The 16,832-nt window shown below is 53.0% G+C and overlaps 12 non-coding genes across 12 annotated transcripts; all 12 read left to right on the top strand.

The window, feature by feature from the left end:
* Positions 1 to 2,515: 2,515 nt before the first annotated feature.
* On the top strand, positions 2,516 to 2,588 carry Trnar-ucg (transfer RNA arginine (anticodon UCG)). Its single transcript has one exon. It is a non-coding gene; the product is annotated as a tRNA-Arg (tRNA).
* A 452-nt stretch (positions 2,589 to 3,040) lies between these two features.
* Positions 3,041 to 3,113, top strand: Trnak-cuu (transfer RNA lysine (anticodon CUU)). The gene has a single exon. It is a non-coding gene; the product is annotated as a tRNA-Lys (tRNA).
* A 338-nt stretch (positions 3,114 to 3,451) lies between these two features.
* Positions 3,452 to 3,523, top strand: Trnat-agu (transfer RNA threonine (anticodon AGU)). The gene has a single exon. It is a non-coding gene; the product is annotated as a tRNA-Thr (tRNA).
* A 5,918-nt stretch (positions 3,524 to 9,441) lies between these two features.
* Trnar-ucg (transfer RNA arginine (anticodon UCG)) lies at positions 9,442 to 9,514 on the top strand. The gene has a single exon. It is a non-coding gene; the product is annotated as a tRNA-Arg (tRNA).
* Positions 9,515 to 9,966: 452 nt separating this feature from the next.
* On the top strand, positions 9,967 to 10,039 carry Trnak-cuu (transfer RNA lysine (anticodon CUU)). The gene has a single exon. It is a non-coding gene; the product is annotated as a tRNA-Lys (tRNA).
* Positions 10,040 to 10,377: 338 nt separating this feature from the next.
* On the top strand, positions 10,378 to 10,449 carry Trnat-agu (transfer RNA threonine (anticodon AGU)). The gene has a single exon. It is a non-coding gene; the product is annotated as a tRNA-Thr (tRNA).
* A 485-nt stretch (positions 10,450 to 10,934) lies between these two features.
* Trnar-ucg (transfer RNA arginine (anticodon UCG)) lies at positions 10,935 to 11,007 on the top strand. Its single transcript has one exon. It is a non-coding gene; the product is annotated as a tRNA-Arg (tRNA).
* A 452-nt stretch (positions 11,008 to 11,459) lies between these two features.
* On the top strand, positions 11,460 to 11,532 carry Trnak-cuu (transfer RNA lysine (anticodon CUU)). Its single transcript has one exon. It is a non-coding gene; the product is annotated as a tRNA-Lys (tRNA).
* A 338-nt stretch (positions 11,533 to 11,870) lies between these two features.
* Positions 11,871 to 11,942, top strand: Trnat-agu (transfer RNA threonine (anticodon AGU)). The gene has a single exon. It is a non-coding gene; the product is annotated as a tRNA-Thr (tRNA).
* A 485-nt stretch (positions 11,943 to 12,427) lies between these two features.
* Trnar-ucg (transfer RNA arginine (anticodon UCG)) lies at positions 12,428 to 12,500 on the top strand. The gene has a single exon. It is a non-coding gene; the product is annotated as a tRNA-Arg (tRNA).
* A 452-nt stretch (positions 12,501 to 12,952) lies between these two features.
* On the top strand, positions 12,953 to 13,025 carry Trnak-cuu (transfer RNA lysine (anticodon CUU)). Its single transcript has one exon. It is a non-coding gene; the product is annotated as a tRNA-Lys (tRNA).
* A 338-nt stretch (positions 13,026 to 13,363) lies between these two features.
* Trnat-agu (transfer RNA threonine (anticodon AGU)) lies at positions 13,364 to 13,435 on the top strand. Its single transcript has one exon. It is a non-coding gene; the product is annotated as a tRNA-Thr (tRNA).
* Positions 13,436 to 16,832: the final 3,397 nt, after the last annotated feature.

The raw sequence follows: 16,832 nt of genomic DNA, 5'->3' as shown, positions 1-16,832 counted from the left end.
CGTATGTTAATTCGTAGCGTTCTCTCTCCGGAACAGACGACATCGGGTGGATCGGTGAATGTGCAAACAGCTACTGGCGAATGCCGTGATGTGATAGCGCTGGCGGAGGAGTGCCGGCTTAAAGCGGCGATGGTGGCGGTTGATTTTGACAGTGCTTTTGATAAGGTGCGCCACTACTATCTGTATGCTGTACTGGAACAAATGGGTTTTCCAGACCGTTTTACTGGTCTCATTAGAAGGATTTACGGGGGCGCACAATCCTTGGTACAGGTTAATGGGCGTATAGCAGGGCCCATTCAAATTCGACGATCCATTCGCCAGGGCTGCCCTCTTTCGATGCTGCTGTTCCCGATAGCGTTGGAACCATTAATTGGGAGGCTCACCAATTCTCTTTCTGGGATGGAACTACGGGGCTACTCCTTCAAATGTCGTGCCTATGCGGACGACCTCCTGCTGCTCGTTCGTTCTGAGGAAGAGGTGAAGACGGTCCTTGAACTGTTGTTGGACCACAGTGTGATCGCGGGTAGTGCAGTGAACATGAACAAATCGGCGGCAATGCCGGTGGGAAGGGGCCTTACGCCGGAAGAAATCAGTCCGTTTCCTTATGTGCAACGATTCCGCTATCTCGGCATAGACTACCTCATCTGTAAAACATACTGCAGCAGTTAACTACCGACGTATTTTACAGACAACACGTACCATGGTCCGACAACATCCCATACGGCGACTTGATCCTTTGCAGCGAGTCGAGTACCTGAACACTTATGTGGTTTCTCGAATGGTGCATATTTCGCAGATCCTGCCCCTACCACTCACGCTCGGACGTCGACTTCAATCAGCACTAGGCTATTTCGTGATGATTGGATTGCCCCTCAAGGTGCGATACGAAACGCTCACTCTCCCTACGGACAAGGGGGGACTCGGACTTACGAATGTTCACTGCCGTGCGACGGCGCTCCTTCTAGCCACAATGTATAAGCAATGGCGTAGCGGGCGTGATTCCCTTACATCCCGCCTACTGGATCTCCTGGTTCCAGCGTCCCTCACACCTCCGGTGGCGGTGGGCAACATTACGCCACATTTTGCGCATGTCTCAACATTTATCGTGGAACTTAGTTATATCAGAAACGAGCTTCCGCGCACGAGACCGCAATGCGCGTAGGATTTTTATGTTTGGCTGCTACGACGGATAAGTTGTAATGTAATTGAACTGAAACACCCCAGGTTGCATTGGCCGAAGATTTGGACACATGTGCACCGTAAATTCTTTCCTACCTTCGTTCGGGCACTGTGGTTCTCTGTCGCCTGTGGCAAGTTCAACACCCACCAACGGCTCCATGCAATTGGACTAGTGGACACTCCACTATGCCCGAAATGTCACCAAGTGGATGACGACCATCACCGCTTAACTTGTATCGCGGTGGAGGATGTCTGGTTCCTAGGAAGACAGATGTTGGCTTGCTACCTCCGTGTGACCCCGCAACATATTACACCTGCTTCCTTCTTACATCCGGAGAGTGACTACTTTCCGGCTATTAAATCACAGTCGATCATCTGGATCAAAGGTTGGACGATCGCGTACCTCTATGGGGATACTGCCACGTCGCGACTTGACTTTTGGTATTTCTTGCAGCAAGCCCACAGTGAGGTTCATAGATGGTCACACTATCGGAAAACCTTTGCCAACTATCTTCAGGCAGTCTTCCTTGACCCCCCACGCAGTTGGGATGTGCCGGGTGCAGTCGGTGTGCACATTTGACAGCTGATGATGAACCTCACGCTTCTCTCGCCACTCACTATGTAATGCACATACTATACGATGAAATGGTCTATATGTTCATTTTAACACAGTGATCCTTATTGAAAATAAATAAATAAACACAACATCCCTGTTCCTTTCAATTTGTGATTTGTTTTAAAATCTTTTGTTTTCTTTCTTAAAAAAAAAAAAAAAGTGGCAGAGCACTGGTCTAGTAAACCAGGGATCGTGAGTTCGATCCTCACAGGAGGCAAACGAATTTTGGAAATCAGTTGCGCGTCGTGGCCGTATAGCAAGCAGTATCTGGAACGACGAACAATTAGCGACAGGTGTTTTATTTAGAATTACTCTCAGATGTGATTGAGGCGAATGTCGCAGTAAAAGCATTTGCCAAAGCGGTACAGCGTAAGGTGGGAGGAGGCAGTCTGAATTATATTTTTTACATGTGTTTTTCAAATATCACAAAGCCTCTCGCGAGCGTCGTCGTCGTCGTCGTCGTCGTCGTCGTCGCTTCTGCAGAAGTAGCAAATCGCCATCGTAGCAAATGCGGCGAGGGACGCCCTGCCTTCGATTCCGAATGCACAAAGTGTGTGGTCTTGATTCCCAAACTCTATTTGGTCTGTCTCGTAAGGGTTTGAATGTAACGAATGGGTGGGAAGCAGCAAGAGGCAGCGGCTGTGTAGAACGAAAAGACAATTCCTCAGCGGTATGAGCGTTTCGAGATGACACGAATGTAAGGAATGCTTGGTCGTCAGTGACCGTGTGGCCTAATGGATAAGGCGTCGGACTTCGGATCCGAAGATTGCAGGTTCGAATCCTGTCACGGTCGTGTTTTTCCAATTCTGCAAAAGAAACACACCGTTTTAGTGTAGCTATTGAGCAGTACGAAATCGTCGGAATGTTGCTGTTGTCCATTTCCTGCTTGGAGATGCACTGGAGCTTGATACACACACAACCAGAACGGTGTTATCTAGCGAAATGGTCGGCTGAGTGCCGTCACCGCGAGTTTTGGCTGGCACTTGCGCATCTAAGACAGCGTCGGAAAGTAACCCGTTCGGCTTCTGAGTCAAATCAAGTATGTGTGTTAATTTTGACACCACTAGCGCTGCAGGTTTTCATGCAATTGCTGTACCCCTCAGAAATGATTATGAAATAAAACTGAACTACGTGATGTGTGTGACGCTAGGAAAACATTAGGCAGCATGGAGAGTTTCTGTATGGGACCACCCCACCCAAACGAGTACTGTGTGTCGTGCGACCCGACACGTGGTCACCGACGCAGCCCGGCTAGCTCAGTCGGTAGAGCATGAGACTCTTAATCTCAGGGTCGTGGGTTCGAGCCCCACGCTGGGCGAAACGGAATTTTGTTCCGCTGCAGATGTAAATTACCGTTTTTCTGATTAATGTGACGTAATGGAAATAGCAACTTAAAACTTTGCCTACGTTTCCATCAGTCGCCAGGAAACTGTATCTGAAGGTGAAGGTGATTTCGTAGACATGTGTGAAAGACATGTTCTGAAATGTAAGTGGTGTTGGTTGGAGAGCACATCGGTTACGTGTGAGATGTGTAGCCAATCAGTAATGGTGCGCCATAGCTGCAAATATTAGTCGGTAATATGAAGTGTTGTCAGCTGAAGCCTGATGATCCAGACGACCGTAAGCACGAAGTACGCAAAACTATCGCTAGGCCGCGCCTCTTTAGCTCAGTGGCAGAGCACTGGTCTAGTAAACCAGGGGTCGTGAGTTCGATCCTCACAGGAGGCAAACGAATTTTGGAAATCAGTTGCGCGTCGTGGCCGTATAGCAAGCAGTATCTGGAACGACGGACAATTAGCGACTGGTGTTTTATTTAGAATTACTCTCAGATGTGATTGAGGCGAATGTCGCAGTATAAGCATTTGCCAAAGCGGTACAGCGCTTCATTCGAGGGTTGGATTCCCTCTCTTCTTCATTGAAGTGTTTCACTGCCTGGGCTACTCTCAGGGTGCGCCTTCGACGTGGAAGATCCCTGCCGTCTGCTTGCCGTCCATACTGCCTGCCGGTGCTCGCCGCCGCCGCCGCCGCTTGGTCGCCGCCTTCCGGTCCTCGCAGCCGCCGTCGCCGCCTGCCGGGGCTCGCCGCCCCCGCCTTGTCGCCGCCTGCCGGTACTCACCGCCACCGCCGCCGCCTGCGGGGGCTCGCCGCCGCCGCCGCCGCCGCCGCCGGTGCCCGCCGCCGCCGCCCATCCGGTGCCGCCTGGTCGCCACCATCGCCGCCGTCCTGACCCTGGTCTACGGCCGTCTTCGTCTTCATCTGTCTACGTCTTTGTCTGTCCCCAGTTTCTGTCCGCTCCTCTTCGTTCTGTTCGTTCTTGTTTCTCTCTCCCGTCATGTCCGCCCCCACCACCACTGTCACTACTACCACCAACGCCATTGTCTATACCTCCCCTTCCGCCGCCTCCACCACTATAACTTGGTGTGCCCAGTCCCACCCCCCTCCTTCCATTCCACCTCTCCTCACTCTCCCTTCACCCTCTATCTTTGTCGCCCCCTCTCCCACTTCTTCCTCCCGCTCCTCTTGTTCTGATCCCTTCCCCCCACTCCCCCAGCCTGTCACTGCAGCTCCGGCTCGGGTGACGGCCCGTCGGGCCACTGCCCATGCCCAGCTCTCCCCGTCACCTTCGCCATCACCGCCGCCACTGCCACCGTCATCGTCATCGTCGCCGTCGCCTTCACCGTCACCATCACCATCTCCGGCGCCGACTCCGGCCCCGGGACCTGCCCCTCCCCGCCACATTCCCGTTGTTCCCATCCCCCACACCTCCTCCACCGCCGTCAAGCGCCCCGGTGGCACCCCTGCTTCCTCTGCTTCCAAAAAGGCTGCGCCTCGTCCTCCTTCCCCCACCCATGATGCCATGGAAGTCTCCCCGCCTGTCCCTGCCCCCTCATCCTCCTCCTCTCCCCCTTCCTCCTGCCGCTACCTCCTCTCCCGTCCTGATCCCTCTCTCCTTGAAGCCCGAAACCTCACCCTCTTCCTTCGCCAGCATTGTCCTGGTGCCCCCATCTCCCTCCTCACTCCTCGCCGCGATTCTGTTCTCATCTCCTCCCCCAGCCCAACCCTCCATACTGACATCCTCTCCCGTCTCCCCATCACCCGTTTTGGTCCCAACGCCTCCCTTACCCCTGCTCCTTCTCCATCTCCTACCCGCCAACCCCAAACCCCGCGTCGCCCGCCGACCCTCACCGCCGTGATCACGCGGCTCAGTCCGTCGATCACGGAGGAGGAGGTGTTGGCGGAGCTCCAGGCCCATCCCATGCTGGAGGTGCGGGCGGTCCGCCGCATTTTCAACTCGGCCGGCCCCACCCGCCTTATGCGGGTTTTCTCTAAGGACGCCCCCTCCATTGACCGTTTCCTGAAGGAGGGTGCCCTCCTCTTCCACCAGCGGTACAAGGTCGACCCTTCCCGTTCCCCTCCTCAATCCCTGCGCTGCCAGAGGTGTCTGCGCTATAATGCACACCCCACAGCTGAGTGCCGCAAGGCCCCCACCTGCCCGCATTGTTGGCAGGCGCACTTCCTCCGGCAGTGCCCTAACCTCCAATCCCCTCCCTCCTGTAATACCTGCAATCTCCCTCATCCCACCTACTCCCAAAAGTGTAAAGCCCGACCCCCTCCAACCACGCCTGAACTCACCGTACCTGTCCGTCCCCTGGACGCCCCCACCCATCCTGGCAATTCCCTTCGTCCCCCACCCACCGCTGAGGACATCATCAGGTTCCTCACCATCGTCCTCCAGAATGTTCATCCCTTTCAGCGCCCTCACACCCTCCAGCAGATCTCCCTTGCTGCCCGTTCCATCTTCCAACTCAAGATGTACGCCACCTACTCCAACAACCAGGCCCATTTCACCTTCTCCCGTCTTGACACCCTCGTTTAAATCCCAGTCATGGCGCGACAGCAACGTATCCTTTTCAACAACATACGCTCCCTTCCCGCCAACAAAAACCTGTTCCTGCACACCCTTGCCACCCACCGCGTGGATGCCTTCCATCTCAATGAAACCTTCCTGCAACCCCACCACACAGTCCATACTTCGCCCTACCTCCTCCACCGCTCCGATAATCCCCTCCCGATTGCGCGTGGCGGAGTTGCCATTGGTCACCACCGCCAGATCCCCGTTCGGCTCCAACCTCTCCTTCCCGACCCCACCGAACACCTGATCCTTAGTGTCTTCTTCCCCGGCCTTACCATTACCTGCGCCACCATCTATGTTCGCCCCAACGCTCCTCTTCCCTTCGACTTCCTCTCCCACATTGACCGTACCTTCTCCTCCTACGTGATCGCCGCCGACCTCAACATCCATAGTCGTTCCGCTGCCCAGTTACGGCGGTGGCATCGGTTCCTCTCCTCCCTTCAAGGCGACCTCATTCCCATCCCCCAGCACACCCGTCCCGAATCCAACTCCACTCCTGATGTTGTCCTATCCTCCCCCAACCTCCTTGGCCGCATAACGGTGGATGTCCTGGAGCCTATTGGTAGCGACCATCTCCCTGTCCTCCTCACCATTTCAGACGGTCGTCGCCCTCGCCCCGACCCTCGTACTGCTCCTCCCCCTAAGTATGTCCACGACTATTCCCGAGCCGACTGGAATGCCTACCGGGATACCCTTTCCACCCAGGTCGATAGCCACCCTCTCACCTACCACCACCCTGACGATGTCACCCATGCCGCCTCCTTTCTCCAGCAGACCTTGTCTGAGGCCTTGGAGGCCCACGTTCCTACTGTCGCCATCCACCCCCACCGTCCTACCTTACCCCCACAGGCCGTTCTCCTCCTCCGTGAATCCCGTCGTCTCTACCGTGCCTTCCTCCGCACGCGTGACCCGGACACACTACGACGCCACCGGCAACTCCTGCGACACATTCGTAATTTGCTCGCGGCTAAGAAACGCCGGGACTGGCGACAGACATGCACCCGTTTAAATGCAACCCTACCAATCAACTCGTCCAAGTTCTGGACGGCCTTCCGCCGCCTTACCGGAACTAAACCCTCCCCCTACTATCCTCTTCTCCACGATGATCACCCCTTCCCTGACACCCTTAGTAAGGCCAATCACTTTGCCTCCTACCTCTCCGATGTCTTCTCCATCCCCGACGATCCCCAGTTCGATTACTCCCTCTTCCCGGATATCCGCGATCGAACTGACACCTCTGTCCCTCCCCTCGCTCCTGGTTTCCAGTACTTGGACAACATTACACACACGGCACTCAATGCCCCTATCACTACACAGGATCTCATTGTTACACTCCGCACCAAACGCAACACCGCTCCTGGTCACGATCGTGTCACCTACCGTCACCTTCGTGAAGCTCCTGTCTCTTTCCTCTCCACCCTGGCCAGGCTCTACAATGTAGTCCTGTCCACCGGTTACTACCCCGACCTGTGGAAAACCTCCCGTATCCTCATGTTCCTTAAACCTGGCAAACCGCCGTCCGCCGTCTCCTCCTACCGTCCCATCAGCCTTACCTCGGTCTTCAGCAAGGTCCTGGAATCTATCCTCACCCGCCGCATCCACCAGCATCTCCGCCAGCACCGCCTCCTTCCCGTCACCCAGTGTGGCTTTCGGCCATCCTTCTCTTCCGACGACCTTCTCCTTCACCTCACTCATCTCCTTTCCAAACAGCTTAATTCCCGTCGCTTCGCAATCTTCCTCTCCCTGGACCTCGAACGTGCATATGACCGCGTATGGCATTCCGGTCTCCTCTTCAAGCTCCAAACCTTCGCCCTTCCCATCAACTACGTCCGTCTGATCGGCTCCTTTCTCTCCCGCCGTCCTTCCTATGTCACCATCCATAACACCGATTCCTACACCTTTTTCCCCTCTGCCGGTGTGCCCCAAGGCTCCGTCCTCTCCCCCCTTCTGTACCTGTTGTACACGGCGGACATGCCGCCGCCGTCACCCCCCGTCCACCTTCTCCAGTTTGCCGATGACACCGCCTTCCTTGCCCTTGCCCCCACCCTACAGCACTCCCAACGCCTCCTCCAATCCCATCTTGACCGGTTCACCGCTTGGTGCAACCAGTGGTTGCTCAAGGTCAATCCTTCCAAAACCCAGGCGATCATTGTAGGCAAAACCACCCCTTCCTTCCGCCACCTTGATTTCTATCTCACCGTCTATGGCCGTCCCATCGCCCTCACTTCCACCCTTAAGTACCTTGGCGTCACCCTCGACCGTCGCCTCTCCTGGACTCCCCATCTCCAGACAATCCAAGCCAAGGCACGTTCCCGACTCCGTCTCCTCAAGCTCCTTTCCGGCCGTACATGGGGTCTGGACCCCTCCACCATCCTCCACACCTATAAATCCCTCATCCGCCCCATCCTTTGTTATGCCCATCCGGCATGGATCTCCGCTCCCCCTACCTTTTATAAATCCCTCCAAATCCTTGAACGCCATGCTCTCCGCCTCGCCTATCGCATCCGTCTCCCCTCCCCCACGCGGATCCTCTACGATCTCATCCCCTTCCCCCACCTCCTCCTTTTCCTTGAGAGGATACAGATCCTGTACACCTCCCGCAAACTCGATCCTCCTCACCCGCTCGTCTCCCCGATCCTCTCCCACCCCCGCCCGCTGCCGCGCCTGTATTCGCACGTCCCACCCGGTCTCCATCTCTCCACCCTCCTTACCCTCTCCCAAGGTGGCTTCCGCCAGCTCCCCCTCCCTGATGATGCGCTCCTCCCTTCCATCTACCCCTCATACCAACTTTGATCCTCCCGCCCTCCTCCTGTACTTATTCCTCCGGGCACCCTCCGTCCCTCCTCTCCCTTTTCCCTCCCTCCTCCTTTTCTCCCCCCCTTCTCCCCCTGGCCTCCCCTCCCCTGTTCCTCTCCTCCTGCCCCCGACTCCTCAGCCATTGGCATCCTTTTTCTCCCCTCTCCCCCACCTCCCCCTTCTACCCCTCTTGGCAGGTCCCCGGACTCGCACACGTTACGTGGACATTCGCGCGCCGGAGGTCGCCGCCATCAGTGTTTTGTGTGTTTAGTGTTTAGTGTTTAGTGTTCATCGTCCCCTCCATCGTTCACCAGTGCCATCATCATCTTCAGTGGTTGTGGGTCGTCTCATCAGCTAGCAGTGTGGATTATCGACGAGTGTGAACGGCTCCGTGATTGTCTCTATGTGTCTCCTGTTTTATTGCCCGCCGCTCTGTGACTTATGTGTCTTCTCCCTGTTTTTGCTGCTTGTGTCTTCTATGGCTGAAGAGCAGCGTAGTGTGCTGCTGACAGCCTGCCTGTTGTACAGGTTTTAAAATAACAATAAAGTAAAAAAAAAAAAAAAAAAAAAGAAGCGGTACAGCGTAAGGTGGGAGGAGGCAGTCTGAATTATATTTTTTACATGTGTTTTTCAAATATCACAAAGCCTCTCGCGAGCGTCGTCGTCGTCGTCGTCGTCGTCGTCGTCGTCGCTTCTGCAGAAGTAGCAAATCGCCATCGTAGCAAATGCGGCGAGGGACGCCCTGCCTTCGATTCCGAATGCACAAAGTGTGTGGTCTTGATTCCCAAACTCTATTTGGTCTGTCTCGTAAGGGTTTGAATGTAACGAATGGGTGGGAAGCAGCAAGAGGCAGCGGCTGTGTAGAACGAAAAGACAATTCCTCAGCGGTATGAGCGTTTCGAGATGACACGAATGTAAGCAATGCTTGGTCGTCAGTGACCGTGTGGCCTAATGGATAAGGCGTCGGACTTCGGATCCGAAGATTGCAGGTTCGAATCCTGTCACGGTCGTGTTTTTCCAATTCTGCAAAAGAAACACACCGTTTTAGTGTAGCTATTGAGCAGTACGAAATCGTCGGAATGTTGCTGTTGTCCATTTCCTGCTTGGAGATGCACTGGAGCTTGATACACACACAACCAGAACGGTGTTATCTAGCGAAATGGTCGGCTGAGTGCCGTCACCGCGAGTTTTGGCTGGCACTTGCGCATCTAAGACAGCGTCGGAAAGTAACCCGTTCGGCTTCTGAGTCAAATCAAGTATGTGTGTTAATTTTGACACCACTAGCGCTGCAGGTTTTCATGCAATTGCTGTACCCCTCAGAAATGATTATGAAATAAAACTGAACTACGTGATGTGTGTGACGCTAGGAAAACATTAGGCAGCATGGAGAGTTTCTGTATGGGACCACCCCACCCAAACGAGTACTGTGTGTCGTGCGACCCGACACGTGGTCACCGACGCAGCCCGGCTAGCTCAGTCGGTAGAGCATGAGACTCTTAATCTCAGGGTCGTGGGTTCGAGCCCCACGCTGGGCGAAACGGAATTTTGTTCCGCTGCAGATGTAAATTACCGTTTTTCTGATTAATGTGACGTAATGGAAATAGCAACTTAAAACTTTGCCTACGTTTCCATCAGTCGCCAGGAAACTGTATCTGAAGGTGAAGGTGATTTCGTAGACATGTGTGAAAGACATGTTCTGAAATGTAAGTGGTGTTGGTTGGAGAGCACATCGGTTACGTGTGAGATGTGTAGCCAATCAGTAATGGTGCGCCATAGCTGCAAATATTAGTCGGTAATATGAAGTGTTGTCAGCTGAAGCCTGATGATCCAGACGACCGTAAGCACGAAGTACGCAAAACTATCGCTAGGCCGCGCCTCTTTAGCTCAGTGGCAGAGCACTGGTCTAGTAAACCAGGGGTCGTGAGTTCGATCCTCACAGGAGGCAAACGAATTTTGGAAATCAGTTGCGCGTCGTGGCCGTATAGCAAGCAGTATCTGGAACGACGAACAATTAGCGACTGGTGTTTTATTTAGAATTACTCTCAGATGTGATTGTCGCAGTATAAGCATTTGCCAAAGCGGTACAGCGTAAGGTGGGAGGAGGCAGTCTGAATTATATTTTTTACATGTGTTTTTCAAATATCACAAAGCCTCTCGCGAGCGTCGTCGTCGTCGTCGTTGTCGCTTCTGCAGAAGTAGCAAATCGCCATCGTAGCAAATGCGGCGAGGGACGCCCTGCCTTCGATTCCGAATGCACAAAGTGTGTGGTCTTGATTCCCAAACTCTATTTGGTCTGTCTCGTAAGGGTTTGAATGTAACGAATGGGTGGGAAGCAGCAAGAGGCAGCGGCTGTGTAGAACGAAAAGACAATTCCTCAGCGGTATGAGCGTTTCGAGATGACACGAATGTAAGGAATGCTTGGTCGTCAGTGACCGTGTGGCCTAATGGATAAGGCGTCGGACTTCGGATCCGAAGATTGCAGGTTCGAATCCTGTCACGGTCGTGTTTTTCCAATTCTGCAAAAGAAACACACCGTTTTAGTGTAGCTATTGAGCAGTACGAAATCGTCGGAATGTTGCTGTTGTCCATTTCCTGCTTGGAGATGCACTGGAGCTTGATACACACACAACCAGAACGGTGTTATCTAGCGAAATGGTCGGCTGAGTGCCGTCACCGCGAGTTTTGGCTGGCACTTGCGCATCTAAGACAGCGTCGGAAAGTAACCCGTTCGGCTTCTGAGTCAAATCAAGTATGTGTGTTAATTTTGACACCACTAGCGCTGCAGGTTTTCATGCAATTGCTGTACCCCTCAGAAATGATTATGAAATAAAACTGAACTACGTGATGTGTGTGACGCTAGGAAAACATTAGGCAGCATGGAGAGTTTCTGTATGGGACCACCCCACCCAAACGAGTACTGTGTGTCGTGCGACCCGACACGTGGTCACCGACGCAGCCCGGCTAGCTCAGTCGGTAGAGCATGAGACTCTTAATCTCAGGGTCGTGGGTTCGAGCCCCACGCTGGGCGAAACGGAATTTTGTTCCGCTGCAGATGTAAATTACCGTTTTTCTGATTAATGTGACGTAATGGAAATAGCAACTTAAAACTTTGCCTACGTTTCCATCAGTCGCCAGGAAACTGTATCTGAAGGTGAAGGTGATTTCGTAGACATGTGTGAAAGACATGTTCTGAAATGTAAGTGGTGTTGGTTGGAGAGCACATCGGTTACGTGTGAGATGTGTAGCCAATCAGTAATGGTGCGCCATAGCTGCAAATATTAGTCGGTAATATGAAGTGTTGTCAGCTGAAGCCTGATGATCCAGACGACCGTAAGCACGAAGTACGCAAAACTATCGCTAGGCCGCGCCTCTTTAGCTCAGTGGCAGAGCACTGGTCTAGTAAACCAGGGGTCGTGAGTTCGATCCTCACAGGAGGCAAACGAATTTTGGAAATCAGTTGCGCGTCGTGGCCGTATAGCAAGCAGTATCTGGAACGACGAACAATTAGCGACTGGTGTTTTATTTAGAATTACTCTCAGATGTGATTGTCGCAGTATAAGCATTTGCCAAAGCGGTACAGCGTAAGGTGGGAGGAGGCAGTCTGAATTATATTTTTTACATGTGTTTTTCAAATATCACAAAGCCTCTCGCGAGCGTCGTCGTCGTCGTCGTTGTCGCTTCTGCAGAAGTAGCAAATCGCCATCGTAGCAAATGCGGCGAGGGACGCCCTGCCTTCGATTCCGAATGCACAAAGTGTGTGGTCTTGATTCCCAAACTCTATTTGGTCTGTCTCGTAAGGGTTTGAATGTAACGAATGGGTGGGAAGCAGCAAGAGGCAGCGGCTGTGTAGAACGAAAAGACAATTCCTCAGCGGTATGAGCGTTTCGAGATGACACGAATGTAAGGAATGCTTGGTCGTCAGTGACCGTGTGGCCTAATGGATAAGGCGTCGGACTTCGGATCCGAAGATTGCAGGTTCGAATCCTGTCACGGTCGTGTTTTTCCAATTCTGCAAAAGAAACACACCGTTTTAGTGTAGCTATTGAGCAGTACGAAATCGTCGGAATGTTGCTGTTGTCCATTTCCTGCTTGGAGATGCACTGGAGCTTGATACACACACAACCAGAACGGTGTTATCTAGCGAAATGGTCGGCTGAGTGCCGTCACCGCGAGTTTTGGCTGGCACTTGCGCATCTAAGACAGCGTCGGAAAGTAACCCGTTCGGCTTCTGAGTCAAATCAAGTATGTGTGTTAATTTTGACACCACTAGCGCTGCAGGTTTTCATGCAATTGCTGTACCCCTCAGAAATGATTATGAAATAAAACTGAACTACGTGATGTGTGTGACGCTAGGAAAACATTAGGCAGCATGGAGAGTTTCTGTATGGGACCACCCCACCCAAACGAGTACTGTGTGTCGTGCGACCCGACACGTGGTCACCGACGCAGCCCGGCTAGCTCAGTCGGTAGAGCATGAGACTCTTAATCTCAGGGTCGTGGGTTCGAGCCCCACGCTGGGCGAAACGGAATTTTGTTCCGCTGCAGATGTAAATTACCGTTTTTCTGATTAATGTGACGTAATGGAAATAGCAACTTAAAACTTTGCCTACGTTTCCATCAGTCGCCAGGAAACTGTATCTGAAGGTGAAGGTGATTTCGTAGACATGTGTGAAAGACATGTTCTGAAATGTAAGTGGTGTTGGTTGGAGAGCACATCGGTTACGTGTGAGATGTGTAGCCAATCAGTAATGGTGCGCCATAGCTGCAAATATTAGTCGGTAATATGAAGTGTTGTCAGCTGAAGCCTGATGATCCAGACGACCGTAAGCACGAAGTACGCAAAACTATCGCTAGGCCGCGCCTCTTTAGCTCAGTGGCAGAGCACTGGTCTAGTAAACCAGGGGTCGTGAGTTCGATCCTCACAGGAGGCAAACGAATTTTGGAAATCAGTTGCGCGTCGTGGCCGTATAGCAAGCAGTATCTGGAACGACGAACAATTAGCGACTGGTGTTTTATTTAGAATTACTCTCAGATGTGATTGTCGCAGTATAAGCATTTGCCAAAGCGGTACAGCGTAAGGTGGGAGGAGGCAGTCTGAATTATATTTTTTACATGTGTTTTTCAAATATCACAAAGCCTCTCGCGAGCGTCGTCGTCGTCGTCGTTGTCGCTTCTGCAGAAGTAGCAAATCGCCATCGTAGCAAATGCGGCGAGGGACGCCCTGCCTTCGATTCCGAATGCACAAAGTGTGTGGTCTTGATTCCCAAACTCTATTTGGTCTGTCTCGTAAGGGTTTGAATGTAACGAATGGGTGGGAAGCAGCAAGAGGCAGCGGCTGTGTAGAACGAAAAGACAATTCCTCAGCGGTATGAGCGTTTCGAGATGACACGAATGTAAGGAATGCTTGGTCGTCAGTGACCGTGTGGCCTAATGGACAGTCTACTCGCGGCTGGCGAGGTGAGCGGACGTGCGCTGTTTACGTCCTCGCTGTTCCGGCCAGCTCCGCGGCGAGTGGTGAGTCAACACGGTGGGCCTAGCCGTTTCTCGAGGAATTTAGTCATGTACACGTGGTAACGATGGAGTCTCATTTCCGTACAAACACACTGAAATTTAGTTTCGACGACCATTATGCACGACCTAAGCCATACGAAATAGAGGCCTTTTTGCGCGATGTAGTAAAGTTACAATTTGGCGACGTTATCGGGATCCATTTGTCGATAGTTAGCCGAACCGTCTATGTGAAGATGTCGAACACAGACTGCTGTGCACGAGTAATAGCCTCTTCGGGAGGTCGATTTAAGTTCACCCATTGTGACGGTAACGTGGGGGATGTGACGGTTGAAATGGCGGGACTTGGCGTCAGGACCATTAGGATCTTTGAACTTCCGTTTGAGGTGCCTGCAGGGCAGATCAATCAAGTTCTTACTACATATGGCACGGTCTTAAGTAATACAGCGGAGAAGTGGACAACTTTCAATACCTTCCCTGTTCTCAATGGGGTGCGGCAGATCAAAATTGATCTTCGGCGTCACGTCCCTTCATATATATACGTCAGTGGATGTAGAGCCATTGTCATGTATGACGGGCAACCCCGAACGTGCTCAGGTTGTGGTAAGGAAGGCCATGTTCGCTCGGACTGCATGCAGCGGAGGATAGCGCAGTTACCAGTGGGAGAATCCGAAAGACCTGCGACTATGCAGTCGTTGCCGGTAAGTTACGTTGCGGCAGTCAGAGGACTGGAACCGGACCACTTACTAGTAGAGGAGGCGGCTCCTCGCCCGTCACCACCTGAGACCAACGATGCGCCCATAGTCACGAACCAGATAACGGCGACAAACTTATCCGCTGCCCAGTCCGAGCAACAGGTAACTCCCGATGACGAGGGCCATGCCGCAGTTGCTGCGGCTGAAAACGTCGTGCTCCAGGATCCGGAGGGCCCGCAGGAACCGGACCAGACCGTATCTTCCGATAGTGAGATGAGCCGACCACGGCACTCACCCCGCAGACGCAAAAAACAACGGATTGCGCCCCCGAACGCGGACCAGACGGCGAAGGAGGTGCGTGAAAAGGCTCAGCGGGTTGCCCGCACACTTGGAGGAACACCGGTAGCACAAGACGATGGCATCCACCAGGTCCTCATTCCGGCGGACATTCTTGCGACGGCCGAGCCACCTAACCCTCCCACCGAACGGATGTTAGTGCACGCGACACGGGAGGTGACCCCGCATGACATACCCATGCAGACACTTGACGGCGACACGACGGAGGTTGGCCTCCGGGCGACCGGCCACTGGGCCGATGATGTGGAAAACGTTCCGCCAGGAGGGGACTTGAATGACGATCCTATGGTTGGTGTGGGGACAGCGATCATGCGCGGGGTCGGGGATGATACGGATGGGCTTCCCCCCCGCCCCAGCGACCAGTAATCTATAGTGTGTGTAGTCACAGAAAAGGCCTTCCTTCCTTCCATCCGCGAATGACTTCTGCACAAGCTTACAGGATAGGGACTGTCAACATCAACAGTATCAGCAGCAAACTAAAGCTACAGACCTTCCGTGATATGTTATATGCGGCCGAACTCGACGTGGTCTTACTACAAGAGGTGAAGAACATAGACCTCGCCACGATTAGTGGATATATAGCCTTCACTCATCCCGGGACTGTGCACGAACTTGGAACAGCCATCCTCACAAAGGAAGGGATACTAGCGACTGACGTAGAGTACCTCCCAACGGCGAGAGGTATGGCACTCACCATTTACGATACTCGTATTGTCAACGTCTATGCCCCTTCAGGGACTGGTAATAGACCGCAACGGGCGGCATTTTTTAACGATGCTATTGCACCATTGCTTGTAGGCCATTACGACCACATTATATTCGGTGGCGACTACAACTGCGTCCTCTCTCCGAAAGACCAGACGCCACATTTTAACACTTGTCCGGATCTAGCGGCTATAATACGGGACTTTCATTTTATTGATACCTGGGAACACGTCAATGGCGATAGGCCAGGATTCACGCATATCACGACTCACTCCGCCAGCCGCCTCGATCGTATTTACGTCACGCTGGATTTAAGTCGAAGACTTTTGCAGACGGAGATATGGCCGACCGTCTTCTCTGACCACGCGGCGTACATTTGTACACTCAACCTCCAACGCCAAGGGACGTACCGTTGAAGAGGATACTGGAAGTTGAATGTATCGCATTTGGACGAACAGGCATGCCATGAACTCTTCGCTGCGTCTTGGGCGGCTTGTGAGAGAAGGTTTTCTCAATATGCCTCGGCGTTGGAATGGTGGCTAAACTGTGCAAAACCGACGATCAGGAAGGCCTTTATGAGATACTCCCGTGACAGGAAGGAGTGGTACACCAGGACGGTCGAGTTGTATTTCCAGGTCCTTAGAGACTTATACCGCCCGGACGCGTCGATTATAGACAATCACCAGGAAATACAACGGATAAAAGCCACGATTACGACTTTGACGCGTCAAAAGCTCATCGGGTGCAAAGTCAGGGCGCGACTTCGTGACGGTGTCGCCGGCGAGCAACCTTCCATCTATCACGTACTTAAGGAGCGGACAGGTCGCCGCAGGAAACTGGTCACTGAACTACGGACGGAGGACGGATGTTTGTTGTTGCAGCAGCGTGAGATATCAGCTGAGATGAAGCACTATTATGCGACGCTATACGCCGCTGGCCCTGTGGATCACGAGGCGATGGAGGCTTTACTGTCGGGTATAACCCGCAAGGTGAATCAAACGGAAGCACTTCAATTGTTGGCTGAACCTACAGAAGAGGAAGTAGAAGATGCACTGCTGACGGG

Source organism: Schistocerca serialis, chromosome 7 (genome assembly GCF_023864345.2).
Source record: "Schistocerca serialis cubense isolate TAMUIC-IGC-003099 chromosome 7, iqSchSeri2.2, whole genome shotgun sequence".
NCBI classification, from domain to species: domain Eukaryota; kingdom Metazoa; phylum Arthropoda; class Insecta; order Orthoptera; family Acrididae; genus Schistocerca; species Schistocerca serialis.
The sequence above is the reverse complement of the archived record's forward strand: the minus strand, read 5'-3'. Positions and strand labels throughout refer to the sequence as shown.